This window comes from Petromyzon marinus, chromosome 58 (assembly GCF_048934315.1).
Source record: "Petromyzon marinus isolate PM22_M1 ecotype Great Lakes invasive population chromosome 58, UKy_Petmar_22M1.pri1.0, whole genome shotgun sequence".
Classification (NCBI taxonomy): domain Eukaryota; kingdom Metazoa; phylum Chordata; class Hyperoartia; order Petromyzontiformes; family Petromyzontidae; genus Petromyzon; species Petromyzon marinus.
In genome coordinates this window covers 10,855,254-10,882,987 of record NC_133724.1, presented here as the reverse complement: position 1 = coordinate 10,882,987, position 27,734 = coordinate 10,855,254, and the positions used below count along the sequence as shown (strand labels likewise).

The window sequence follows — 27,734 nt, the reverse complement described above, 5'->3', positions numbered from 1 at the left end:
CAAAATTGGAAGGATGCCCTGGTGTTCCCCCTCTTTTAAGAGGGTGGACCGGCACAGATTTTAACAACTATAGGGGCATCTCTCTTCTCAGTGTGCCTGGAAAGGTCTTGGTAAGGATTATTCAACATCGCCTTCCCAAGGCATGCTGAGGAGAGCCTTGTGGAGCCCCAATGTGGTTTCAGACCAGGGCGGTGCTGCACGGATGCCATATTCTCTGTTCGTCTGCCATATTCTCTGTTCGTCTGCCATATTCTGTCCGTCTGCTACAGCAGAGGTGTAGGGAATTCCAACAAGACCTACATCTCTGCTTTATCGAACTCGTCAAGGCCTATGATACCATCAACAGGCCAAGGCTGTGGGCAGATCTTTGTGCTTTCGGAGTCCATGACTATCTGTTTACAATCATTAAGGGCCTTCATGATGGTGGGCAGGCCTGGGTAAAGCTACATGACCAGGAGTCGGAGCCGTTCTCTGTTAACCTACGGGTGCGACAGGGATGTCCTCTGGCTCCCACATCATAAGCTTTCCATGGCTGGACTGGAGGAATTTCCATCTGGTACATATTCAACAGGAGGCTGATCGATGCCCGGGTGCGGTCGAGGGATGGCTCCCTATTCGTCAACCATGTTACGTATGCTGATGATCTGGTGATTGCTGCTCACTCAGAGCAGGAGTTGGAGGTGCTGCTGCTGAACCTGGAGTATAGCCACTAAGAGGTGGGGTCTTACCATCAGCCCCACCAAAACTAAGCACCTGCCTGAGTATTTTGTGCCACCAATCACTCCACTCCCTCAGTTCCCCATTGGTGATGGAGCAGTTGTGGAGAGTTTCCCATACTTGGGCAGTGTGCATATTGACCAGCTCCAGTTTGAGAGCAAAAGTTCTCACTCCGAATCGGGCAGCATTATCTTTTCATCGGCTGCGCAATGCTGTGTGGCAGCTACCTGGTCTGTTGCTCCACACGAAGCCTCGGGTCTTCTCGGCTACAGTCATGCCCTCTCTTCTCTATGCTTGTGGCATGCCTGCGATCCATCCTGGGTTTAACCAGGCTGCATTGCGTGAGGAGCTCACCAATCCTTGAAAATCTGGACACATTGGCATTAGTGAGCTCCTCCGGCAGGCAAGGCTGCGTTGGCTGGGTCATGTAGCCCGCATGCCCAGCCACCGCATGCCCAAGCAGCTTCTGTTTGGCCACATAGCGGGGGCTAAAAATGGGCACGACATTGGCTGGACAAGAGATTAACTGATTCGGTACAGGAGGATGTGGCGTTGAGTTGACTTGGCAAAGACTGATACCAGCAGTGTCAAGATCGGCCTGCGTGGAGGAGGCTCGTGAATGATGCTACTGGGCAGTTGGAGACAGTCGCCCTCCAACAACAATAGCGAGCGGAGCGCTGGGCGGCTATAACGCAGCAAGTTGGCACAGTAGGGGGTATAGTTGGTACATTTGCTAGTCATCTCAGGCAACCCATTGCACCTGGGTCTGTCCCGTGACCTCCTGCCAGCGAGCCTTCAATAATTCACGTGGCCTTAAAGTGCACCTGGCCTGGCACAGGCATCGTGGTGACGTTACTGTCACTTAGTGGTGAATGGTGGGTACTGGTGCGAGTGCCTCCGTGTGTGCAACTGTGGCGACTCATTGCCCCCCTTCCAACAACCAAGCCAGCATCAGGACTCAAGGTAAGTGCAGATTAAAAAAATATATATTGACGTTTTATTTAACTACAGTATTTTTTCATTGTTACATGCAAATATACAATATTTATGAGTTTAACAATGCTTCCCTTTGTGAAGTGTCGGACGTTAGACATTTCACGTGGCCTTAAAGTGCACATAGCCTGGCACAAGTGCCGTGATGACGTTACCACCACTTAGTGGCGAAAGGCGGTTGTTGTTCCTCCACCTCGCCGCCACCGATCCAGCACGCGAAGCCAGCCCAGTACCAAAGGTAAGAAAAATTCAAACTGTAAAATATGTTGTGAATTTTTTATTTAAATGTCTTGGGAATTAGAATGTTATTCACAAGTGTATTTGAATATAACTGTCATTAACCAAAAACAAAAAGATATCACAGGTAAAAAGTTAAACAATAGGTGAAGTGGCAATGTTAGGAACACATCCCCGTGAATTCTTACAAGAACAATAACTGATGTACGTCATTGTTCCTCTCAGGAACGCATCCCCAACGCAAAACCGGGACATTGCTGCCGTATATGCCACGACGATTGCTTTATCTTATCCATATGTTATTGAACCACAACACTTGCAGGTCACAATCACTTGTTAGGATTCTTAAGATTTTTGGGTTAGGCTGTGGAACAATCTGCTGAAATGTATGTGTTTAAGACCCTATTACTGCCCAACAGCCAAATAAATAAAATATGCACATTTACAAGCATGTGTTGTGTGGTGAAGGGTGTTACCAAAATATATTGGGCCAGATAATTGTGACCAAACCCAAAAAACCATTGCGGAATCATTGACTGTGAAACCGTACTCGTCACATTAACTTATTTAGCTTCTTCCATAACACTCATCTGGAATTGCCTCCTTTCCCAAGCTCGTATAATAATTTAGCTCAATTTCAGAGGCATACTAACTCTTACTGATTATAACTTTGATGGTGCTGTTTGTTGCTGGGCACTTGATGTTTTGGCCCTTTTGCCTGTGCTCAGCAACTGTTCATATATTGTATTTTTGTTTTGCTGGGTCAATTAAGCGGTAATCAGTTGTGCATTTGGTCACATGTTGCTTCAAATAAAGACAACTCGATAATGCACCCATTTTTATATTATGTGCCAGAATCAAGATAAAACTCCTCGCTTTTTCAGTTCTAACTGGATCTCAGCCGGAAATTCAGAGATGTGTTGTTTAATGCACTCCAAGCAAAACCGCCTCGTGTAGAAAAGACTGCAGCCCTGCATACAGATACAACATGTTACAAAATGGTACACAGCTCAAACAATCCACACAGTATTCACAACAACTTCCCCATTATAGCATGAAAATAGGCAAACAATAAAAATATAACTGACAAAAATAACTACAGGCCAATTTCAAATTTGACATTCATGTCGAAAATAGTCAAAAGACTGGTATTTCGTCAGCCTATCTAGAGAATAACGGCATGGTTAACTCAACAGAGACGGCAATGCTGAAGGTCATCCACGACGCACACATGGCAGCTGACCGTGGTGAAGTCACGCTACTCTGCTTACTAGACCTGTCTGCTGCGTTTGACACGGTTGATCATAACATCTTAGTCAGCCGCCTTCAAATTGCTTATGGTATACAAGGTACCGTGCTTTCATGGATTGAGTCCTTCATTACAGGTCGGACACAAAGGGTCAGCTTTGCCGGTAACTTGTCACACAGGTCATCAATGATGTGCGGTGTGCCAGCGGAAGTGTACTTGGCCCGGTGCTCTTCCTATTTTAAACCACTCTGATGTCATCGGCATCGTCCGTCGTCATAGTATCGGCGTGCATTCATATGCCAACAACACACAACTTTACTTCCATACGAAAGCTGACTCATGTGTCTCACACGTTCCATGCCTCATATTGTGGATCAACGACATAAAGGACTGGATGACATCAAACCTTCTGAAACTAAACTGAAATAAGACTAAATTCATCATACTTGGGACCCACCATCAGCTTGCTAGAGTCAACTGTGAGTCTATCTACATAGATGGCTGTGACATCCCAGTGTCAGATAAGGCAACATGCCTTGGTGTCCTTGTCAACAGCGAACTGACATTCGCCACTGACACCAGGTGCCTGACAGGATGATGCTTCTACCAGCTTCGACAAATGCGCAGAGTCCGTCGTACTCTGACTGTGGAGACTGTTAATATGCTCGTTCATGCATTTATCATCAGCTGCATTGACGACTGCAACAGCATCTTCGGCTGTGCCAGCGCTGTTCACCTGCAGCCACTCCAGTCGGTGTCAAATGCTGCAGCTCGTCTGATAGTTAGGAAACAGAAATATGATCCGATCACGAGCTTGGTATGTGATAAGCTGCACTGGTTACCTATTAAATACAGGATTGTGTATACATTATGCCTACTCGTCATCAAGAGTCTATGTAAATCTGCTCCATCCTATCTCACCAATCAGTGCGTACCAGCTTCAACAGACCCAAATCGACTCCGACTACAATCCGCATCGCGCGGCGACCTGCTGTACCTGCGTATAAATCTCGTGCAATACACCCAGCCTGAGTCTGAGCCAGTTCTGCAACATACTCAAAACAGTTGTTGTTTCAGATAGGCTACTTCAAGGTGTGATCAATGTGCATTCGTGATGGACTGGACTCATAGGAGTGCGCAATAACAAATGTTCTTACTTAATACACATTTATATATCTATCCCTCAACATTATACACATATGTAAAACATTCATTAGCCACACAGCCTTATAAGAGTGAATAATTTCAGCAGCATTGGCTCATCACATGTAAACTCGGGACTGGTTTTGACATTCAGTGTTTTATCAGCATTTAGACTTGCTTGAACGCATGCTGCCGAACTGGCAGATATTTATCGGCAAGAGCCCGCTCTGTGAGATATGGGTCCTGTTAAACACAACCATCATGGAAGATAATGCTATTTCTGCATACCAGGCCTTCTTGGCACAAATGGCATCACATTGAGCACTACCATGGATCGTTTACACTGCACAATATGATCTTTTGCCAAATGTCCTCGGCCCCATAATATATTTCTAGCCAATTTGAAAAAAAAAAACATTTGGCTGCATGCATGAATGGCAGTGGACAAAATTCAGTATAAAATGGAAGTCCCGACCTGCAAATACAAAACAATGCAATAATTAGCATCCAAGTTGAAGAATAGAAGGAATAAAATAAAGCAGAGGTAATAAAATAAAGCAGACGTAATGAGTGCGCCTGTTCAGATCAAACCCTCCATTTGTCCCGGAGTGAGAAGCGAACGCGCCTGGCATTCGCGAGTGGAGAGCGTTTACCTGGCTCGTGCATACAACACGTTGACACAGCGAGCAGTTAGAGCCCAGCACCAGCAGCTGTCCACGCTCAGTCTCGAACGGGTCTTGACATGTGTAGCTGTCTTCTTTTAGCCTAAATGATACCAAACCGTTACAATATTAGCCTTGCCTATTACCCCGATATACGAGAAATTCATAATTTTCTAAGATAGCCATGGTTCAATATTTCGTCAAAGTTAGAAAGTTAGGCAATTTCAAAGAACGTCAAGTGGTTTGTCCTGTGCGGATACACTTGCCAACCATCATGGGAGTGTGAAACTTTCACCACTGGCTCAGAGCTGTAAAGAGATGAGCACCAAATGCCTCCTCACTGCTCATTCGGGTTGGGGGGCGGTTGACTCAGCTTATCATCCCACTGGGATCAATAGAATAGTGAACAACCCCCTTTGTGTGGCATTATACCGTTGTGTGAATCATCACCAGTGGATAGAATAGTATTTGCATCTGCCAATGTGTTTTTATTTTGAATCGAAAGTCAAAATAAATTACTTGATCAAAATGAGTAGAGGGTGGTTGCTGCTTGATATCCCGTTTACAGCCCTGAGCCCAGGCTCTATCCACGGGACAACCACTGACGCCAAACACACGCACAGTGCCCTTGAACCTAACAATTATCCTTTTATGTTCACTTGTGGGCCCAAAGTAAAACTCCGGTTTGCCAAATTTCACATTTATCCAGACTAAGTCAGCTAATGAAACCATATCTAATTTGTTGAAAATGGAAAAAATATATACTTTTAAATGTCATGTAATAATGTAAAGCGTCACAAAATGAACATGCTATGGTGGTTAAATACATCGTGGTTACACACATAGTACTTATGGAGATACATGAGTGGCGTTGGGGAGGGGTTGAAGGGTGATAGGTAGGGGTAATTATAGTTGGGGTACAGACCCACCATCGGACCGTCAGGGGAAATATAACAGTCAGGGGCGCTGCGATGGTTGGGGGTGTGTGGCAGCGTTATGCGACGCATAGGAGCCGAGTCGTCCACAAGGGGGCCCCGAATCGACAGATAAACAAGTAACAGCATGTAAAAGAAAACTCAAGAAAAAATATTCATTGAAAATAACCTGCGGTCTACCATGGACCAAGCCCGACTAACGGATCTGGCTGTCGTATCAATAGAGCAGCAGAAAGTTGCGCGATCCACCCCCTTTGAGGTAACCCAAGAGCGATGGGGCCGGCATGAAAGCAAGACGCATGATCTCTTAATTGTGAGTATGGTACCTTTACATTTATTATTAATACTGTTAGTGGGAGACGGTCTTCCTCTAAATCCAATAAACAGTGCAACTAAAAATATATATAGTTATAGACTAACATTATTGTATATGGGTTAAAAATATCTGTAACTATTTGAACCTTATGGCAGGACCCCGGGGTCCCATAAGCCCCCCGGCTTTCGCATGAACTGTGTTGCGACATTCATATTATGTCTGTTGAAGGCGATCCATACGGCAATCTATTCCTCTCGACGAGCTCTACACGATGCGCTAATCAAAGTTTTTTTTCTTCTGTGCATTCGTCCTCGCTGCTGCGCTTGGACGACATGACAACATTATGATCCGCGCCAGGTGGGTCGCGGCGTTTATGTGCATGGTGGGATGGAGTCGCCAAAAAAATGTATTACGATTTTGACTTCTTTTTATTCGGGACCCCAGGGTCCCGCAATAAGGTTAATTTAAATTTCGATTTAAAGCTTTCGTGACTGCAAGGATTCATCTTCTTTGGTTCTTTCGGTAAAGTCACGTAGAATGAGAATAAAATAATAAATTAATAAAATAAAATAACACAACTGAAGAAGGCCACTTGTGTTGTGGCCGAAACGTCGTGAGAATTTTATTGTGTTATTTTATTTTATTAATTTATTATTTTATTCTCATTCTACGTGACTTTACCGAAAGAACCAAAGAATAAGGTTTATTTTAGTAAAAGTGAGTCAGGAGAAAGGATGGGGGGGCCCACAGTCGGATTTGCATAGCCCAAACCCCATTCCCAGTTATATCACTGTAAGACAATTTTTGTTCCTGGGTAGTAAGTGTTATTTCCTAATTGCCTATGCCTAAAAAGTATAGAAAATGGCTATTATACCCCACAAACTTTGCTTTTGTGACCAGGACAGTGATATTTAGAAATGTACCTATTTTCAATGAGAAAACGGGTGAAATTATGTATTTTCGTTAACATAAAGTCAAAATTAAGATGTATTTATACTAAAGTAATACAAATATGACCATAGAAGATTTAGAAGTGAGTAGTTTTTCGAAATTTACGATTATACTGTAAATCACTTTCACGAATCAGCCCCCAAATGTAGTCTCCCATCATGTTCTCATTATACTGTCCTTGATAGCAGCGTTCAAAGTCCAGTATATCCTGGTGGAAGCACTCGCCTTGCTTCTCCGAGTACACTCCCATGTTCTCCTCGAATTTATCAAGATTAGCATCAAGGATATGGACTTTGAGGGACATCCTACAGCCCATTGTGCCGTAGTTCTTCACCAGTCTCAACCAGCTCCACGTAGTTTTCAACTTTGTGATTGCTCAGGAAGCCACTAACCACTGCGACAAAGCTGTTCCAAGCTGCTTTCTCCTTACTAGTGAGCTTCTTGGGGAATTCATTGCACTCCAAGATCTTCTTTATCTGTGGTCTGACGAAGACACCGGCTTTGACCTTTGCCTCAGACAGCTCAGGGAAGAAGTCTTGAAGGTACTTGAAGGCTGCCGACTCCTTATCTACAGCTCTGACAAATTGTTTCATAAGGCCCAATTTGATGTGCAGTGGTGGCATCAGCATCTTCCAGGGGTCCACCAGTGGCTCCAACTTGACGTTGTTCCTCCCCACAGATAACTTGGTCCGCTGTGGCCAGTCCCGCCTGTGGTAGTGCGCCTTGGTGTCCTTGCTGTCCCAAAGGAAAGATAGCAGGGAAACTTGGTAAAAACCGCCTTGGAGACCCATCAGGAATGCCACCATTTTGAAGTCTCCGATGACTTCCCATCATACTTCAAGGCATCCAGCAAGGTCTTGATGCTGTTGTAATCCTCTTTGAGGTGCACCGAGTGAGCCAGGGGTAGAGACGGGTACTTGTTATGATGATGGAGCAGCACAGCTTTGAGGCGCCTGGATGAGCTGTCAATGAAGAGGCACCACTCATTCTCATGACAGGCGATTCCGATTGCCTCGAACAGACTGGTCACATTGTGGCAGAAGCAGAGCCCATCTTGATGGGTGAAGAAGCTGCAAAAAGGTTGGTGACGCTTCCTCTGATCTGCGACTTGCACACTTCCATCCAACAAGTTCCACTGCTTGAGCCTGGACATCAAAATCTTGGCATTGGACTTGGTGAGACCAAGATCTCTGATTAAGTCTTTGAGGTCTTTTTGGTTGGGGAAGTATGGGTTTCTCTCCTCAGCTCCACCTCTAAAATTGTCATCTGGATCTACGTCTTCCTCGCTCTCTGACTTGCTGCTCTCTTCTAAAGACGGCTGCTCTCTCTCCGCGGGAGTGGGTACAGGGAGCTCATGGCAGTGTGGCACCGGGCGATGGATGAAGGAAGGTTCGGATACGTGATAGCAGGTGCATTCTTGCCAGTCTGACGTTTGGAAGGGTCCATCATGCAGAAGTAGCAGTTGCTTGAGTGGTCACCGGGTTCCTGCCAAATTCTTGGGATAGCGAACTTCATGGCTCTCTTTTCCCCTCTGTAGCTACAGGTGGAGACAGTCTATTTTACCAATTCCTCTTTCTGTTGCTGCCGGCACTCCATGGTTGCTTGGCGAGGCCCGACTTCACTCGCTCTGGGCTTACCCTATATAGTCCACCCCTGTGGTTGTGGCCATTCACACACCATTAATCCCAACAGCATGCACACCTAGCGCACCCATTCACACCACTAATCCCTAAAGTATGTACACCCACCGCCAGTAAAAGAATTGCCTTCAGAAATTAATTTCCACTTTTAACCATCACAGTGCATTCTTCATCCCAAGGGATTCCGGTTGAATTTCAGTGCGTGTGTTTGGGGGGGGGGGGGGAGGGGAACTCATATACAAATATTACACCCATGGCTAGATTTAAACCTAGGCTCTCAGGCTGGTAAGTCATGTTCCTACCCACTCAGATATCCTCATCTGCACTCTGCATTGCACCCTGGGCATCCTTTTCAGCTCATAATAGCTTTCTGATATTTACCCTTCATCTGTTTTGTGGATGTTATGTAGTCACATTGGCTGTGACTATAAGTAGGATCGTACAACACGACACACTGGTGCAAGCGTGTAATGTTTCAATTGTGTAGAGTCCAGATTTCAGTAAGACCTGGCAAGACCACTTATGGTAATAGGGTATTTAAAAGCCGAGTAAAAATCAGACATAGTAATGAATTATGTAAATTATGCAGCTTCAATTACAATGGAAAGATCGATGCTTCAGCAACAAGAGATTTGTTGCACATTTTCAATTGGCTCGGGACATAAACGTTAGTCACTTCAGCATGTGGTGGGGGCTCCCCCGAGGGGGAGGGGGTGAGTGTCAGCCCAAGGGGCAGCCTTGCCCCGGGCCGTGGCACTCTGGTTGACCCCGTAGACACGTGATCTGGAATGTCCACACAGGGGGCCCCAGGTGGGGGGACTAGTGGGTGATCACGTGTCCGGAGAGAGCTCTTGAGAAGGTTCAAGAGGGAACGAGAATGCTCGAGAAGGCGGTCGGGGCCGAGGGCGGAGCGGCCCCGACCATAGGGGGATATAAGGCGGGTCCCTGAGAGGGACCGGGGTCGCTGCATTCTACAAGTTGGAAGCTCAACATCTACAAGCGGGAAGCTCTACGTCTCAAGCTGAAGCTCTTCGTCCTACGAGGCAACCACGTGGTCGGAGACCCGAGTGAGGGATCGACCCTTCGTAGCAGTAACTCGCTGTAGTCTGGTAAAGGGGCAGTTACTCTTTGTGTTACGGTGTTGCGGTGTTACAAATAAAAGTGTTGCCTCTAAAAGGAACGTCTGCGACTCAGGACTAACTACAGTTGTAACAGATAAGAGACACCCTCAGAGGGAGTGTTTCATGTGTCTCAATGGATTTATTTCATCTCCTGGTTAAATAAATTGGGAAAATCTTTTGAGAGTTTTGGAAAAAAAAGACAATGGGAGAGAAATTCAAAGTGGAGCAGGGCGAGGGACGAAGCAGAAAGAGAGAGGAGTGTTGTGACCTACGGTGTGGCGGTTGAACGCAGTATGGGCATCAGTGTGGTAAACCGAGTCCTCAAAGCAGGTGGAGGAATCAACTAGTGACATTCAAGGAGATAGCGACTGCGGTTTTAGTGATAGAACCGTGATGAGGAGGCGACTGTCCACCAGTGAGCAAGTGATGGGAGTGAATTAGAGCAATAACAAATAAATAAAGAAAAAAACATCAAACTAGAAATTGGAGGCAAAATTATTGTGGTTAAAAACCCAATGAAGAATCAGAACGCAATTGAATGTATTGGCATTAAACCTGTGGTACGTGGTATAAAAATAATCTCATTTTTTTACAATTATTCATTTTCTCGCGATTCGCAAGCCCCAGTCAGAAAATCTTGCGGGGATGGTGGTGGTGCGTCAAAATCAGTTTTCGTGATATTGAAGTGGTCAGAGCACGAATTTTAGTTCACATTTAGATTTTTAGGACTGTTTTATGAGGACCGGTGTGTTAGGCTACACCGGTGTACCACTAATACTTAAAAATGTTTCTTACTCTAGAGCCTTTGCGTAGAAGGGTTTCCTGCCATAGTAATTGTATGGAGCGTGCAGCTTGCAGACCGTGCACTCAAACTGAGCGTCACATTTCCCTCCACTTGGTTGCTCTTTGTTCACGTTCATCATCCTGAACAATAAAAAAAAAACAAATATAAACACAAGAACAACTGCAGTATGAATAATACAATTTCAAAATCTTTCCATCTGATATTACACCTTGAAATGTTTATGTCCAGGATGTGTTCCTGAAAAGCAGAACGTAAATTGAAAGTACTTAAATTGAAGCATTTTTGGTTGATTGTTAACATGATACAGTACCTAAACAGAGCATGCTCAGTAACCCATTGCGCATCTATACTGTATAACCATCGGTGTAAAAAGTGCATATTATCGATATATTAAGATATGTTACCTTATTCTATGGTTCTTTCGGTAAAGTCACGTAGATAGAAAAAATAATTATTAAATAATAAAAATAAAGTGAATAAAAAATAATACAAATATCACGACGTTTCGAACGCAACACAAGCAGTCGTCATCAAGAACAGGAAGGTTAGCCTCTGAAGGCAAGCCGTTTATAAAAGTTTAGAGATGGGCGGAGGTAGGAGAGGTCTCTGACACCGGCAGTAGGTCTACACCAATCAAAGAGCTGTTTATAAAGGTTTAGAGATGGGCGGGGCAGCTAATGTTAATGTAGGAGAGGGCTCCGATACCGGCAGTAGGTCTACACCAGTGGTTCTTAACCTGGGTTCGATCGAACCCCAGGGGTTCGATGAGTCGATCTCAGGGGTTCGGCAGAGCCCCCGCCACGGAGGTCCGGACACACTTGAATTATTGTGTAAATTTGTGATGACACACACGGCCCGCTTGGCCATCACTGGCTGCAGATGATCATGCTACACTGCTTGGCCAATCAGCGCTGTGGGGAATTTAGTGCGTACTCAGTAGTCAACGTGTGACTGTTGTTGTCGTACGTCGTGTGATTTCTTTAATATTTTATCCATACTAACTATGTCGGGCAAAAGAAGAAAGTGGTCGGACGAATATGTACAACATGGATTCTCATGTATCACGGAACGTGATGGGAGTCAGCATCCTATCTGCATGATTTGCAACGCCAAGTTGAGCAACTCTAGTCTTGCACCGGCAAAACTAAAGGAACACTTCTTGAAGCTGCATGGAGACGGGGAATACAAGAACACAACACTTGCTGAATTCAGGGTGAAGAGAGCCAGATTCGATGAAAGGGCCACTCTGCCTGCTCTTGGATTTGTACCTGTTAACAAACCGATCCTGACAGCATCGTACGAAGTTGCTTACCTGATCGCAAAGCAGGGCAAGCCACACACCATTGGTGAAACACTTGTGAAACCAGCTGCATTAAAGATGGCGAATCTGATACTCGGAACAGCGGCCGAAGGTAAATTATCCCAAATTCCCCTTTCAAATGACACCGTCAGTGACAGAATAGAAGACATGAGTAAAGACATCTTGGCTCAAGTAGTCGCGGATCTGATTTCAAGCCCGGCAAAATTCAGCCTTCAACTCGACGAAACCACAGACGTTTCTGATCTAAGCCAGCTTGCTGTTTTTGTACGCTATGTGAAAGACGACATGATAAAAGAAGAGTTTTTATTTTGTAAGCCTCTTACAACAACAACGAAGGCAGCCGATGTGAAGAAGCTTGTGGATGACTTCTTCAGAGACAACAATCTTTCATGGGATATGGTTTCTGCAGTTTGTACGGACGGAGCTCCAGTCATGCTGGGAAGAAAGTCTGGTTTTGGTGCGCTAGTAAAGGCCGATGCACCACACATCATTGTGACGCATTGTATTCTGCACAGGCATGCGTTGGCAACAAAAACCTTACCTCCAAAAATGGCAGAAGTATTAAAAACTGTGGTGGAATGTGTGAACTATGTGCGAAAAAGTGCTCTGAGGCACCGCATCTTCAGTGAGCTGTGTAAAGAAATGGGCTCTGAATTTGAGGTACTTCTGCTCCATTGTAATATTCGGTGGTTATCCCGGGGACAGGTGCTGAATCGTGTTTTTGCCATGCGTGTGGAATTAGCCCTGTTTTTGCAAGAGCACCAACACTGCCATGCAGATTGCTTGAAAAATCCTGAGTTCATTCTCATTTTAGCGTACATGGCTGATATATTCGCAGCTCTCAATCATCTCAATCAGCAGATGCAGGGTGGTGGAGTCAATATCATGGAAGCGGAAGAACACCTGAAGGCTTTTCAAAAAAAGCTACCGTTATGGAAACGACGAACAGAGAACAATAACTTCGCAAACTTCCCGCTTCTGGACGACTGTGCAAGTAAGATCGAAGATGTGTCTGGAATCGGAGATATTTCTGTATCCACGGAACTGAAGCAAACAATTGCCACGCACTTAGATGAGCTTGCAAAGTCTCTCGACGGATATTTCCCTACAAGAGAGTCATATCCAGCATGGGTGAGACAGCCGTTCACGTTTGCTGTTGAAACAGCAGATGTCAATGATGAATTCCTCGACGAAATCATTGAAATTCAGCAGAGCCAGGTTCAACAGCAACTCTTCAGAACAACAACGCTCTCAACGTTTTGGTGTCGACAAATGAACAAGTATCCAGTTATTGCTAAGAAAGCCCTGGATTTTTTTATACCATTTGTTACAACATATCTTTGTGAGCAATCCTTTTCGAGGATGCTGGACATAAAAACGAAGAAAAGGAACAGACTTTGCTGTGAAAATGACATGAGAGTGGCACTTGCCAAGGTGAAGCCACGCATATCTGAACTGATCTCTCAAAGGCAACAGCAGAAGTCACATTGATTTCCAGGTATGTAATTTGTTGTGAGTTTATGCATTATGTTGGTTTTATTCTTTGAACAAGGTAATGTTCATGCACGGCTCATTTTGTGTACCAGTAAAAAACATATCTATGTCTTGAATTTGAAAAAAATCACATTTTATTTTTCACTAAAGAGGGGTTCGGTGAATGCGCATATGAAACTGGTGGGGTTCGGTACCTCCAACAAGGTTAAGAACCACTGGTCTACACCAATCAGAGAGCTGTTTATAAAGGTTTAGAGATGGGCGGGGCAGCTAATGTTAATGTAGGAGAGGTCTCCGACACCAGCAATAGGTCTACACCAATCAAAGAGCTGTTTATAAAGGTTCAGAGATCTGTGGGGCAGCTAATGTTAATGTAGGAGAGGTCTTCGACACCGGCAGTAGGTCTACACCAATCAAAGAGCTGTTTATACTGGTAGGAACGAAGTTGTAAACTGAGTGTACCAGCCTGCAATAGATTAATGTGTCCGTCCGTCCGTCCCCTTTCAATACTTTAACGAAGTGAAATCTCGTGCTGTTTGGGTGTAAAAATAAAATTGCGCAAAATTCCAATGTTCCTACCAGCCCACCCTGCAGGGACCTGTAAAAGGTTTAGAGATGGGCGGGGCAGCTAATGTTAATGTAGGAGAAGGCTCCGACACCGGCAGTAGGTCTACACCAAGCAAAGCATTGCACCTCGCTCCACACACTCACACTGCTGATGGTGGAGGTGGACAAGAAAACACAAATCAAGTCATGACCCAAAGTGGTTGATTACATCTTTCCAATGATTGCTGAGTTTAAAACCGTCGTCTCAGTTGAAATTGTGTCTGTGTCTGTCTATATGGATGGCTTCGTGAACAAATCTTTGTTGATAGCCAGTCGGCTTGCAAAGTACCATTGTCTTAGAGAAATCATCGTCTTAGAGATATCAATTTCATGTGAGCCAGCCGCATTAAAGTAATGATCAGCCAAGGCAGAAGTATTGGTCCTGTCGTGTTTCAGATCTGCTTTATGTTCACGAACACGGCCCGAGACATATCGTTTGGTTTCCCCAATGTAACTGCTGCCGTAGATACAGCTTAGTTTGTGGATGCCGGGATATTGCATGTCAGGAATCTTGTCCTTCACAGATGGGATCAGGTCATGAATTTTATGCACTGTGTTAAATCCGACCTGGATCTTGTGTTTGTTCAAGATTTTGGAAATCTTTTTGGTTATCCCTGCTATGTAAGGTAAGGTGATGGTTTTGATTGGCTCTTCAGATGGCTCCTTCCTCACGGTGGGGGTGATGGCTTTGTGGATTGTGTAGTCAAAATATCCATTTGCCTTGAGAGCCTGGTGTACGTGTTTTGAGTTCACTGGTCAGGTGTTCACGGTCGGAGATACATTGAGCTCTATGGTGTAGCGTTTTTATCAGGGAATTCTTCAAATCTAGATGGAATTCTTCAAGATTAGTTTGGCATTGTAAGATGTGACGGCAGCAGAGGTCAGTGTAAATGAGATCGGTATTAGCTTACAGTCGCGGCATCTCTTGAAATGTGAGTGACTCAATCATATAAGCTGTGAATAGCTCAGATGTGTAGGCCTTAACTTCAACATAGCCATTTCTGTGACCAGTCACAAGCTAATCACTCAGTTATTTCAATGCTAAATTCGCCTAGTTATTTCAATGCTAAATTCTCCTGTTTGATTTGTACTAGGTGCCTCGGTGAATGTATATGCTCTGACTTTAACATAGCTATTTCTGTGACCAATTACAAGCTAATCACTCAGCTATTTCAATGCTAAATTCTATGCTAATTCCTTTGTCAAGGAGTGCCTCTGCGGATGTGTATACTTGAACTTAGCTATTTCAATGCTAAATTCTATGCTAATTCCTTTGTCAAGGGTGCCTTTGCGGATGTGTATGCTTTAACTTTAACATAGCCTTTTCTGTGACCAGTCACAAGCTAATCACTCAGCCATTTCAATGCTAAATTATATGCTAATTCCTTTGTCAAGGCGCTTTGTTTCTTCTCACACAGCTTAAAGGTCGTGATCTCAGCGTGGCTTTCTCACTCCAGCGCTGTCCTCCAGACAGTCTCGTCCCCTTCACCTGATGAAGGCCGCTTGTGTTGTGGCCGAAACATCGTGAGAATATTATTGTGTTATTTAATTTTATCAATTTATTATTTTATTCTCATTCTACGTGACTTTACCGAAAGAACCAAAGATGAATCCTTGCAGTCACGAAAGCTTTAAATCGAAAAGTTGACAAGGTTGTTATTAATTCGAGTAATAGCCCTATTTCCGATGGTCTAAAGTCAATTTTAGCTAAAGGGTTAAACTTTGCAGTCACCCACAAACACATATCAGTAGATGACATCATTTCCCAGGTCGATATAGCTCTTAAGGGTTTGGGACACATCGCTGCCGACGTGACAAGATCTGATATCGCTGCAACTCTCAAAAGCGCTAAAATACCAGCAGCAACATCAGTAAGGAGGAGCGCTTTGAGTTACATCAATTGAAAAAGAGGGAAGATATTGTCATCCTCTCAGCCGACAAGGGCAATGCCACGGTCATCATGGACAAAAACGTGTACAATAACAAAATTCAGGATGTAATTAATGATGACAGCTACACAAAAATTAAGAGATCGCACCAACTGCCTCGTTACAAAAACGAACAGTATCATCACTGATTCAGCTTCATTAATTGAACAGACCAAACGGTTTTCCTTAAAACCTTCGGCTGCTAGACCACCCAGATTGTATGGCCTTCCTGAAATCCATAAAGAAGGTACTCCGCTCCGTCCTATCGTGTCCACCATTAACTCACCCACCTAAAAACTGGCCCGATTTCTGAGACCCTGCTTCCATTCACGGGCAAGACCACCTCAGCTGTACTTAATTCAGCTCACTTGGTTGCTCTAATCAAGGACATCTCACTGTCTCCAGATGATTTACTTGTCAGTTTCGATAAAGTCTCTCTGTTTACCAAGGTACCTGTGCCCGACACCATTGCAATCATTGGAGACTTGGTCCAACAAGGACTAAATCCTGATGTACCAACTTTGATGAGGCACTGCCTTACCAACACTTACTTCACCTGGAATGGTACATTCTACAAAGGTACCCTAATGGGTTCTCCCTTATCGCCAGTGATAGCGAATGTTTTCATGGAGAAATTTGAGACAGATGCCATCCAGACATCCACCCTACATCCTTCCTTGTGGAAGAGATACGTAGATGACACGTTCGTCATCTGGCCACATGGCCTGCTGGCACTGAACCAATTCTTCAACCACATCAATTCCATACACCCATCCATCAAATTCACCATGGAAGTGTAAAATGATGGCAAGCTACCATTCCTGGATGTTTTGATCGAGAAGAGACCTGATGTCTCGTTGGGACACTGTCTACGGGAAAGCCACCCACGCGGACTCCTATCTGAAGCCTGATTCTCACCACCATCCAGCCCAGAAGAATTCCCTCATCAAAACACTACACCATATGGCCCGTTGCATCTCTGACCAGCACCACCTAGCCAGTGAACTGGAGCATGTACACTAAGCCCTCAAGATGAATGGATATTCGGACCGCACTATCTGCAAAGCATTATCCCCAACCATGGGGAGAGAACCATCTGAGGACCCAATCAAAACCATCGCCTTGCCATACATAGCAGGGGTCACCAAAATATTTCTAAAATCTCGAACAAACAAGATCCAGGTTCGATTCAACACAGTACACAAAATCCGTGACTTGATCCCATCTGTGAAGGATGTGATTCCTGACATGCAATACCCTGGTGTCTACAAACTAAGTTGTGTCTGCGGCAGCAGTTACATTGGGAAAACGAAACGACATGTCTCGGACCGTGTTCGCGAACACAAGGCAGATCTGAAACACGGCAGAACCAATACCTCTGCTGTGGCGGATCACTCTTTAAACGCGGTGGGCACAGACAAACTTGTTTTTTCCAAGACCGAGGTGTTCTGCAAACCTTCTGGCTACCATCAAAGATTTGTTCATGAAGCCATCCAGATATACAAACACAGACATAACTTCAACCGAGAAGATGGGTACAAATTGAGCAATCATTGGAAGGACTTGACTCTCCGAGTTGCATTGCATTGTTAATTTTTTTCTAAGTTTGATGTTCTCAGCTTTCTTTTCTCTCTCACCTAAGCCCTCGTTGGATTACACTCTCTATCTCACATGCCCAAAGTTTTCAACGGTTTTACTTGATTCCTGTTTAAATTTTGATTTAAAGCTTTCGTGACTGCAGTAATTCATATTCTTAGCTCTTTCCGTAAAGTCACGTTGTTTTATATTTTTTATTATTTTATTGTTTCCCTTCAACGTGACTTTACCGAAAGAGCCAAGAATATTGTTTGTCGTGGTCAAATTTTGTAATAAAAATGTTGTCTACTTCCTGTTGTCCAATCAATTCAAAATTTTGCACATGTACTCAGATCCGGTGACAATGCATGCCTGTATCAAAATCGGCATCAATTAATAAATACATTGGTGACTTTAAAGCAATTAACATTTTGTATGGACGCCTTATTATTTATATATCTTTTGTGTAGGTCAAAAACGCCGCGATCCCTAAACTCTTGAATTGCCTCGCCCAAGAAGCAGGTGCCACGTGTCTCAGGCGCGCCTGCTCCATGTGAATGAGTTACGGGCACCCTCACCCCACACAAAAGTTGTACATTGAAGATTAATTTATAAAATAACCAATTTATTCAAGTAAGCGTTGATGTGGGAGCAGGCGCTGCATCATTGACGTACTTCTCGACCGTGACTTAAACGAAGTTGTGAATAAAGCCGTTGTTTAAAAAAACAACTTTTTAAAAGAAGTTTAATATTGCACACTCTCATTCTCACAAGACCTTTGGATTGCACTCTCATTCTCACATGCCCTACATGCTAATCCCTCAATCTCGAGCCCCCACCCTCTTGCCCGATGAGGCACCCCCCCTCCCCCCTCTCTCGGGTCTATATAATGCCTCATCCAAAGCAGTCTTTCTTTTACCTGAAGACGTCCGCTTGTTGTTGCGATCGAAACGTCGTGATCTTTTTTATTTTTACATTTACTATCTACGTGACTTTACCGAAAGAACCAAAGAGTATTAACTGAACCACTTTACATGGTTATTGTGGTGCCACAGCAACGGAAAAACTCTGCCAGCGCTGCTATCCCCTCGCAACTCCCCACATGAACGCATGAACACCCCCTCTAAACACACACATACACCCACGTAGGGCCTCGTGGGGGATCACCTGGGACCCTGGGTTTTCACCTGAAGGCCCCCTCGTGGGGACGTCCCGCGGATTCCCAGTGCCAGGAGATTGGCCGACCCCCCCCCAGGCCGAATTGCACTGCGGCCCCGTGAAATAGCTTAAATGGTATGGGCACGATGAGCAAACCGCAGTGAGAACACCCCCCAGCCCAGGGGAATAGGGCCAAGGGAGAGCAAAACGCCCCGCGAACAACGCGGGGAGTACAAGGGGTAGGACGGGCACGCAGACAACGGGTTAGGAAGCAAGTGAGAGGAAAATGCCAGGTAGGGGCGGGGCATCGGTTGAAAATTCAAAGGTAGGCACCCCGATTGGCCGTGCAGGGAACGCAATGTGCCCCTGGATTTTTTTTAATTCAGAGGGGATAAAGGGAGGGAGTGGAAAAACGTTAGTCAGTTCTCCTCCAGGTGGCCAGCTACCTAGTCGGACTCCCAGCTGCTCGAGCGTCCAAGAGACGCTGGCGAGTGCAGCCACAACTCGACCCAGGCAGAGATCCCCCAGACCCTCGTACCTCCGACTCTCATCGCGCAAATATAATCGTCCACCCGACCATCGTTTTTGCCGCGTGCCCGTGCCCGCGTGCGTGTTTGCCCGGCGGATTGAAGCCGACCCAACGGGAGGTGGGGAGGGACGCGTGCATATTCACTGATATTTTTAGAGCGAGCCGTGGCAAGTAACCTGAGCAGGCACGTGCGAGCACGCAGCCACCTCGAGATATTTGGGGTAGGGTACGCGAGGACTGTGTGGGATAACCCAAGGTGATGGGGAGCCAACCACTAGCCATGTCCCACAGAGAGGATGCTGGTGCGGGGAGCCCGATCACACGATCGGCGGCAGCCCGGCGAGAAGGGGCGGAGGAGGAGGGGGGAGAGGAAGAAGGGGACGTTAGCCCCCACATAATGGTGTCAGAGGTGGTACGACCCCCCATACCTCCAAAGGAGAGAAGCGCCCCACTCCAAGTAAAGGTAAGATACGTATTCACCGGGCGAGGGATACCGTCATGGAAATCGTTTGCCCGGAACCTCACGTATGCGAAAGATATTAATGGCTGGATGGACGTGAAAGCACTGCAGCAGCTAAATATTAATTTGGATGGGCGGGCAGCCGACTTTGTGGAAAAGCTACCTGCAAGCACGAAGCGCATTGGGGAGAGGTAATGCACTGCCTCGGCCAACGCTTCTGTGCGTATGACCGTGAGGAGGCAATGGCAGCATTAAATGCGCGCCGCCGCCAGCCCGGCGAGGACCTCCGCAACTATGCCGAGGATGTGCACTCACTAACGCTGCCGAGAAGGTCCAGCGATATCTGGCTGGCACCTCGTGGTGGCAGCCCGATGTAAGCTGCGTGCGCCTCCCATTTAAGGCCCTTGTTGAGCGCGCATGTGCATGTGAGAGACTCGCTAATGAGCACGCACAGTTCCGAGGGCTGGGACAGGAGCGCGCCATCGCGAGCCTCCTTGCAGACGAGGAAGAGCTCGCTAGGATGGTAAGGGGGGGATGAGGGAGCCTCTGGGACCCTGCGAGACAGCTGTAGGATGGGTGGCGGGGCTACAGACCGGCATCGGGGATATAGCAGGCCTAGCAGGCCGGGTGACCCACGTAGGCGAGGAGGTGACCCAAGTACGCGGGCATATGACCAAGCTGCAGACTACAGTGGAGACAGTCCAGTCCGAGGTGAGAGGACTACGCTCCACGGTAGGGGGGATAACCGGGCAGGTGTCTCAATTAGAGACAGAGCTCGAACAAATGCGAACTGGGAGGGGAAGGGGGAATGAGCAAGGGGCCTCCTATGGAGCCGCCACCATTCCCCGGGAATGCTATATATGCGACCAACGGGGGGCATCGCGTGAGAGACTGTCCCCAGATCGCCTGAGCTAGACAAGCGCCAAGGTCAAAGACCAAGGCCTCCCGAGAAAGGGGATCACCGAGGGGTGCAATCGACGTGGTCCCAACACAAATAGACTGTAATGATAATGGCGAGCGAGTGACCCCCACGCAGATTCCGGCAACAACACTCAAGAACGCGGTGACTTCGGGCGACTGGCTGCGGGAGCTGGTGGCAGGAATCACGGGGGCCACGTCGCTGGTGGAATGGCAGGTGAATGGGTGGTGTACCCAGATTCCTCTGGACACTGGGGCGGTGGCCTCACTCGTGAGCGCCACACATTGCAGCGTGCTCAGGGTTGACATGAGCCGCCTGCAGGCCCCGGATCGCGCGCTGCACACTGCGAGCGGAGTTGGGATGGGACTGCTGGGGAGGGTCACCCTTGAGGTCTGTCTCGGACACCAGGTGTGTACCCAGGAGTTCTATGTCTCGAGTGTGTTGTGCCATGAGTGTATTGCAGGTACCGACCTCCTGAAAAAGTTGGGGCTCAACGTGCAGCCCCGCCAGCGATGTGCCACCGTGGAAGGTAGCGAGGAGCGGATTCCGTTCCTGGGACAAGAGCCGAGTCGCCCCCGCTTTGAGCCCGTGGCCGCTATCCTGGCATCGGCTGTCACCGTCGTCGGCCCCCTTGCGGAGATGCTGGTGCCGTTGGCAACACCCTCCACCGATCCAGCACACCAACCATCAGGTGAGGTAATGCTGACTCCTCACCCGGAGTTGGCGGCACGGTACGGGGATGTGGGATCGGCCACGCTGGTAAACGCGAACGGGGGCCGACTGTTTATGCGGGTATTTAACCCCCACAGTACCCCAACAGCACTGCGACAGCACACCGCGGTAGCCACAGTACACCCCCTGCACGTGCGCCACTCTAACAGCTTGGTGTTTGCTCTCTGGGCTGAGGAGCCCTGCTGCCCCAAGGACAACCAGGACTTGGCCTGGCGACTCGGCACGACTCCCAGAGCTGAGGTCGTCCCCCTGCTTGACGCGCTACATGTACCCTGGGCAGATTTACCCAAGACGGAGGCCGATCAGCTACGAGGGTAACTGCGGCAATCGTGGATATGCTCATTAACATAATCCAGCCCTCAGCGAGCCCCTGGTCTGCCCCGGTTGTACTGGTGACGAAAAAGGATGGGTCGACCCGCTTTTGCGTTGATTATCGAAAGTTGAAGGCAGTTACCCTCGGCAACGCTTTCCCCATCCCCCGCATCGATGACACCTTTGACAGCCTCGCAGGGGTGCAGAATTTTCCACCCTCGATCTAGCGTCCGGGTACTGGCAGGTGGAGATGGTGGAGGAGGATCGGCCAAAGACCACATTAACCACCCCAATGGGACTGTTCGAGTTCCGAGTACTCACGTTCGGACTCACTAACGCGCCAGCGACATTCCAGCGGTTGATGGAGTTGGTGATGCGGGGCTTGCAATGGGAACAGTGCCTAATTTACCTGGATGACGTGATAGTGTTTAGTAGGTTCCTGTCTGAGCACTGGTCCAGGTTACGGGAGGTGTTCCAACGACTGCGAGCAGCCCATCTCAAGCTCAAGCCACTTAAGTGTCATATTGCGCAGCGCGAGGTTGGGTACCTCGGACACCGCGTCAGCGAGGCAGGGGTGCGCACCGACCCAGAAAAAGTACCCGCCGTAGTGGAATGGCCACATTCGAGGAACCTGACGGAGATCAAGTCATTTTTGGGGCGAACCACTTATTATCATAGATTTGTGAAGGAATTCAGCGAGATTGCACGCCCCCTCACCCAACTCACTTCACCTAAGAACCCCTATCAGTGGACGGAGGCCTGCCAGACGGCCTTCACCACCCTCAAGGAGCACCTCACCCATACCTCCACCCTGGCTTTCCCTGACTTTCCCACTGATTTTATTTTGGACACCGACACCTGCAGCAGTGGGCTGGGTGCGGTGTTGTCACAGGTGCAGGATGGGATGGAGCGGGTCATCGCATACGCCAGCCGGACCCTGAGTGGGGCCGACCTAAATTATTGCGTGACCCGTCAGGAACTGTTTGCCGTAATTTTCGCGTGTAAGCAGTTCCGGCCGTACTTGTACGGCAGGAAATGTCGCGTGCGTACTGACCATTATGCTCTGTAGTTCCTCCTCACATTCAAGGAACCGCAGGGGCAGTTGGGCCGGTGGCTGACGCAGCTGCAGGAGTATAACCTGCAAATCGAGTACAGGGCTGGGTGGACGCACGCAAACGCGGACGCCTTGTCGAGACGAGAGCGGAGGAGGCTAGCCCATGCTTCACGGGGGGACACTGCCGACAGGCCCCCCTGGAGCGCCCTGAGACTAACCCCCCTCCGCTGAGAGAAAGTGCCGTGTGCGCCACAGAGGTCCCTGCAGAAGGAGCCAGCGACCCAGTGGATTGCCCGGCGGGCACGGGGCCCACACCCCGGGGCCCGACGGGCCGTTCCGCCCCGCCCGGTTGGATCCAAGAGGACATCGGCTGTGCGTTCTGGGGCCGGGATGATGAGCAGCTGAGACAGGCCAAGAAGCAGCAGGACCCAGACCCGACGGTGGTGGAGGCGGCCCTGCGAGAGGACCCTGGAGTGGTTTGTATGCCCGGTTGTGTGTAAATAATGGGGTGGTGCGGGAACTAACTGAAGCCGGGCAGCCGAGGTGCATCTGTGTTCCCGCCCAGGTGCGGCCCCAGCTGCTACGGTTGGTGCACAACCACCCGCTCGGGGACCATGATGGGGAATGGCGCACTCGGGAGACCCTGCGTCGCCAGTATCTCTGGCCCAAATTGGCACAAGACGTGGCCACCTGGGTACAGGGCTGCCGCGCTTGTCAGCAGTGTGGGCAGAATCCGTCGCAGTATCAGGTGCCCTTGAGGCCGTTCCGCGTCAGCCGGGCGAACCAGCTAGTTGGGATCGACCTACAGGGGCCATTCCCACGATCCCACCGAGGCAACCGGTATATCCTCGTGGCGGTGGAATATTTCATGCGCTATCCAGTGGCGGTGGCCATCCCCGACAAAACAGCCCTTGTGGTCACCCGGGCATTTGTGGAACATTACGTGCTTAAACATGGGATCCCCGAACGAGTCGTTACTGACCAGGGTAGTGAGTTCGAGGCTGAGCTATTTCAGGCACTGTGCCGGGAGTTCAGAATCCAGAAGGACCGAACTACGGCATACCACCCCCAGGTGAATGGTATGGTGGAACGTATGAACCAGACCTTAGCCGGGAAGCTCTAACATATGGCGGCCGCCAATCAACAGGATTGGGATGGACACCTCCCCTATGCCCTGTTCGCCTACGCCACCATGGTACACACATCTACGGGACAAACCCCGTTCCTAATGATGTTCGGTCGTGAGTCTCGCCTACCAGCAGATCTGTTGTTCGGCCTTCCCCCGCCGCAACCGAAGGAAGGGACCCAGCCCGTGGAGCACCTGATGGGGACCCTGCGAGGGGCCCGTGGCCGGGCCTACCAACAGGGGGAGGCCGCACACCAGCGGCAAGAGCAGGGCGCTCCCAGCCGCTCGAGCATCCGAGACGCTGGCGAGTGCAGCCACAACTCGACCCAGGCAGAGACCCCCCGGACCCTCGTCCCTCCAACTCCCATTGCGTCCGTGAGATACCGGGATTAACGCGCAAATATTATCGTCCACCCGACCATCGTTTTTGCCGCGTGCCCGTGCCCACGTGCGTGTTTGCCCGGCGGATTGAAGCCGACCCAACGGGAGGTGGGGAGGGACGCGTGCCTATTCATAGTGATATTTTTAGTGTGGGCTGTGGTAAGCAACCTGAGCAGGCACGCGCGAGCCCGCAGCCACCTCCGGACATTTGGGGTAGGGTACGCGAGGAGTGTGTAGGATAACCCGAGGCGGTGGGGAGCCAGCCACTAGCCATGTCCCACAGAGAGGATGCCGGTGCGGGGAGGCCGATCACTTGATCGGCGGCAGCCCGGCGAGAAGGGGCGGAGGAGGAGGGGGGAGAGGAAGAGGGGGCCGTCAGTCCTCACACTATCACTCATTCCCCATTAATTCAAAATATTCTCATCATTTACTGTCATCAATTTCGCTTTCACCGTAATTCACGCATCACAGATTCGCCCCCATTGTTTCCTCTCATCTATTTTATTCACCTCATTTCCACTATTAAATTCACACACGTACCGTTCCTAATTTCACCAATGGAGGAATAAAAACATGCACGACACAAACTCTCTCCTTAAACCCTCTCGTCATGGCTCTCGTAGGCATCGATATGAGCATCAAGCTCCTGAATATATTACCGTATGCAAGCATAGGAATCAGTGTGCATGGTACTCAAGTAGGTGTCAGTGTGCATATTACTTGTGTCCTTTAGTGTGCATTGTACTTGTGTCCTTTAGTGTGCGTGGTACTTGTGTACTTTAGTGTGCGTGGTACTTGTGTACTTTAGTGTGCGTGGTACTTGTGTACTTTAGTGTGCGTGGTGCTTGTGTACTTTAGTGTGCGTGGTACTTGTGTACTTTAGTGTGCATTGTACTTGTGTCCTTTAGTGTGGGTGGTACTTGTATCCTTTAGTGTGCGTGGTGCTTGTGTACTTTAGTGTGCATGGTACTTGTGTACTTTAGTGTGCGTGGTACTTGTGTACTTTAGTGTGCATTGTACTTGTGTCCTTTAGTGTGTGTGGTACTTGTGTCCTTTAGTGTGCGTGGTGCTTGTGTACTTTAGTGTGCGTGGTACTTGTGTACTTTAGTGTGGGTGGTACTTGTGTACTTTAGTGTGCGTGGTGCTTGTGTACTTTAGTGTGCGTGGTACGTGTGTCCTTTAGTGTACGTGGTACTTGTGTACTTTAGTGTGCATGGTGCTTGTGTACTTTAGTGTGCGTGGTGCTTGTGTACTTTAGTGTGCGTGGTACTTGTGTACTTTAGTGTGCATTGTACTTGTGTCCTTTAGTGTGCGTGGTGCGTGTGTACTTTAGTGTGCGTGGTACTTCTGTACTTTAGTGTGCGTGGTACTTGTGTACTTTAGTGTGCGTGGTACTTGTGTACTTTAGTGTACGTGGTACTTGTGTACTTTAGTGTGCGTGGTACTTGTGTACTTTAGTGTGCGTGGTACTTGTGTCCTTTAGTGTGCGTGGTACTTTAGTGTGCATGGTGCTTGTGTACTTTAGTGTGCGTGGTACTTGTGTACTTTAGTGTGCGTGGTACGTGTGTACTTTAGTGTGCGTGGTACTTGTGTACTTTAGTGTACATGGTGCTTGTGTACTTTAGTGTGCGTGGTATGAGTGTACTTTAGTGTGCGTGGTGCTTGTGTACTTTAGTGTGCGTGGTACTTCTGTACTTTAGTGTGCGTGGCACGTGTGTACTTTAGTGTACGTGGTACTTGTGTACTTTAGTGTGCATGGTGCTTGTGTACTTTAGTGTGCGTGGTGCTTGTGTACTTTAGTGTGCGTGGTGCTTGTGTACTTTAGTGTGCGTGGTACTTGTCTACTTTAGTGTGCGTGGTGCTTGTGTACTTTAGTGTGCGTGGTACTTCTGTACTTTAGTGTACGTGGTGCTTGTGTACTTTAGTGTGCATTGTACTTGTGTCCTTTAGTGTGCGTGGTACTTGTGTCCTTTAGTGTGCGTGGTACGTGTGTACTTTAGTGTACGTGGTACTTGTGTACTTTAGTGTGCGTGGTACGTGTGTACTTTAGTGTGCGTGGTACTTGTGTACTTTAGTGTGCATGGTGCTTGTGTACTTTAGTGTGCGTGGTGCTTGTGTACTTTAGTGTGCATGGTGCTTGTGTACTTTAGTGTACGTGGTACTTGTGTACTTTAATGTGCATGGTGCTTGTGTACTTTAGTGTGCGTGGTACGTGTGTACTTTAGTGTGCGTGGTACTTGTGTACTTTAGTGTGCGTGGTACTTGTGTACTTTAGTGTACGTGGTACTTGTGTACTTTAGTGTGCATTGTACTTGTGTACTTTAGTGTGCGTGGTGCTTGTGTACTTTAGTGTGAGTGGTGCTTGTGTACTTTAGTGTACATGGTACAGTGCTCGTGTCGTGTACAGTGTTACCGTCTTACAATCGCTGCAAGGTCCTCAGACTCCGCGCTGACGATCACTTCCGGGTAATAATTACGGTGGCCTCAAGCGGACAAGACCACGCGAAAAAAGCGTTTGAAAAGGAGACGTCATTGTGAAAATTGAGGCGTAAATTGAATAAAGAATTGGCTCATAGGGTTGCGGATTTTCGTTGTTGTCGCTGCTTGTGTTGTCGGGCAACCGAGTGCCGCCGTCTATATCCCCCCCACCCCACTTACATTTATTGCACTGTCGTTTTCATGCGCGCATGTTTACTGTCACTTAAGATGACACAATACCGAGCTGAAACTCGCGCGTTGTCCACCCAGGGGCGCTGCATGGTTGGGGGGTATGTGGCAGCGTTATGCGACACATAGGGGCCAAGGCGGCCACAAGGGGACCCTGATTCAAGAGATTAAACATGTTTTTAAAAATGTTAAGAAAATTATTCGAAAAAATATTCCAACAATTAAGCAAAAATGCCAAAAAAACATTGTTACGAATAAAAAATATACTTCGGAAAATACCTCGCGTGAAATGTAGCAGCACCACTGCTGGTATTTGTTACTGAACACCAGGATTGTTTACTGGCATGCACATGAAAGCAAGACGCACGATAACTTAATTGTGAGTAGAAAAATAATAGATCACGTCGTTTCGATCACAACACAAGCAATCGTCATCAGGTGGGACCACACCATAGTGCCGCTATGGTATGCGCAGTGCGCAATCTACCAGTGCTGAAACTGTACTTACTTATCTACCAGTTATGTGTTACTTATTTATTGGATATTTACTTTTGTTACTTATTTACTGTTTTAAGTTCACTCGTTTCCGGTTAGTTTGTTTTCTTTGTGCACGTTATGATTTTAATGTTAACAATTGATAGTGGAATGTATTACAAATGTCAACTTCATATTAATATGATGGAATTAAGCTGCGGTAACGACG

General features: G+C 47.7%; 1 long non-coding RNA gene across 5 annotated transcripts; it reads right to left on the bottom strand.

Annotated features, from left to right (window-relative positions):
- Nucleotides 1-1,972: 1,972 nt before the first annotated feature.
- On the bottom strand, nucleotides 1,973-27,140 carry LOC142905763 (uncharacterized). Of its 5 annotated transcripts, XR_012929798.1 has the most exons (5): nucleotides 26,786-27,140; nucleotides 22,858-22,941; nucleotides 21,231-21,515; nucleotides 10,760-10,888; nucleotides 1,973-5,104 (listed from the first exon to the last, which is right to left on the bottom strand). It is a non-coding gene; the product is annotated as an uncharacterized LOC142905763 (long non-coding RNA). The 5 variants fall into 5 exon arrangements; XR_012929796.1 differs by lacking the exons at nucleotides 21,231-21,515; nucleotides 22,858-22,941 and adding an exon at nucleotides 24,533-24,676 and having other exon boundaries at nucleotides 26,786-27,107; XR_012929797.1 differs by lacking the exon at nucleotides 21,231-21,515 and having other exon boundaries at nucleotides 26,786-27,092.
- Between the last annotated feature and the right edge of the window lie 594 nt (nucleotides 27,141-27,734).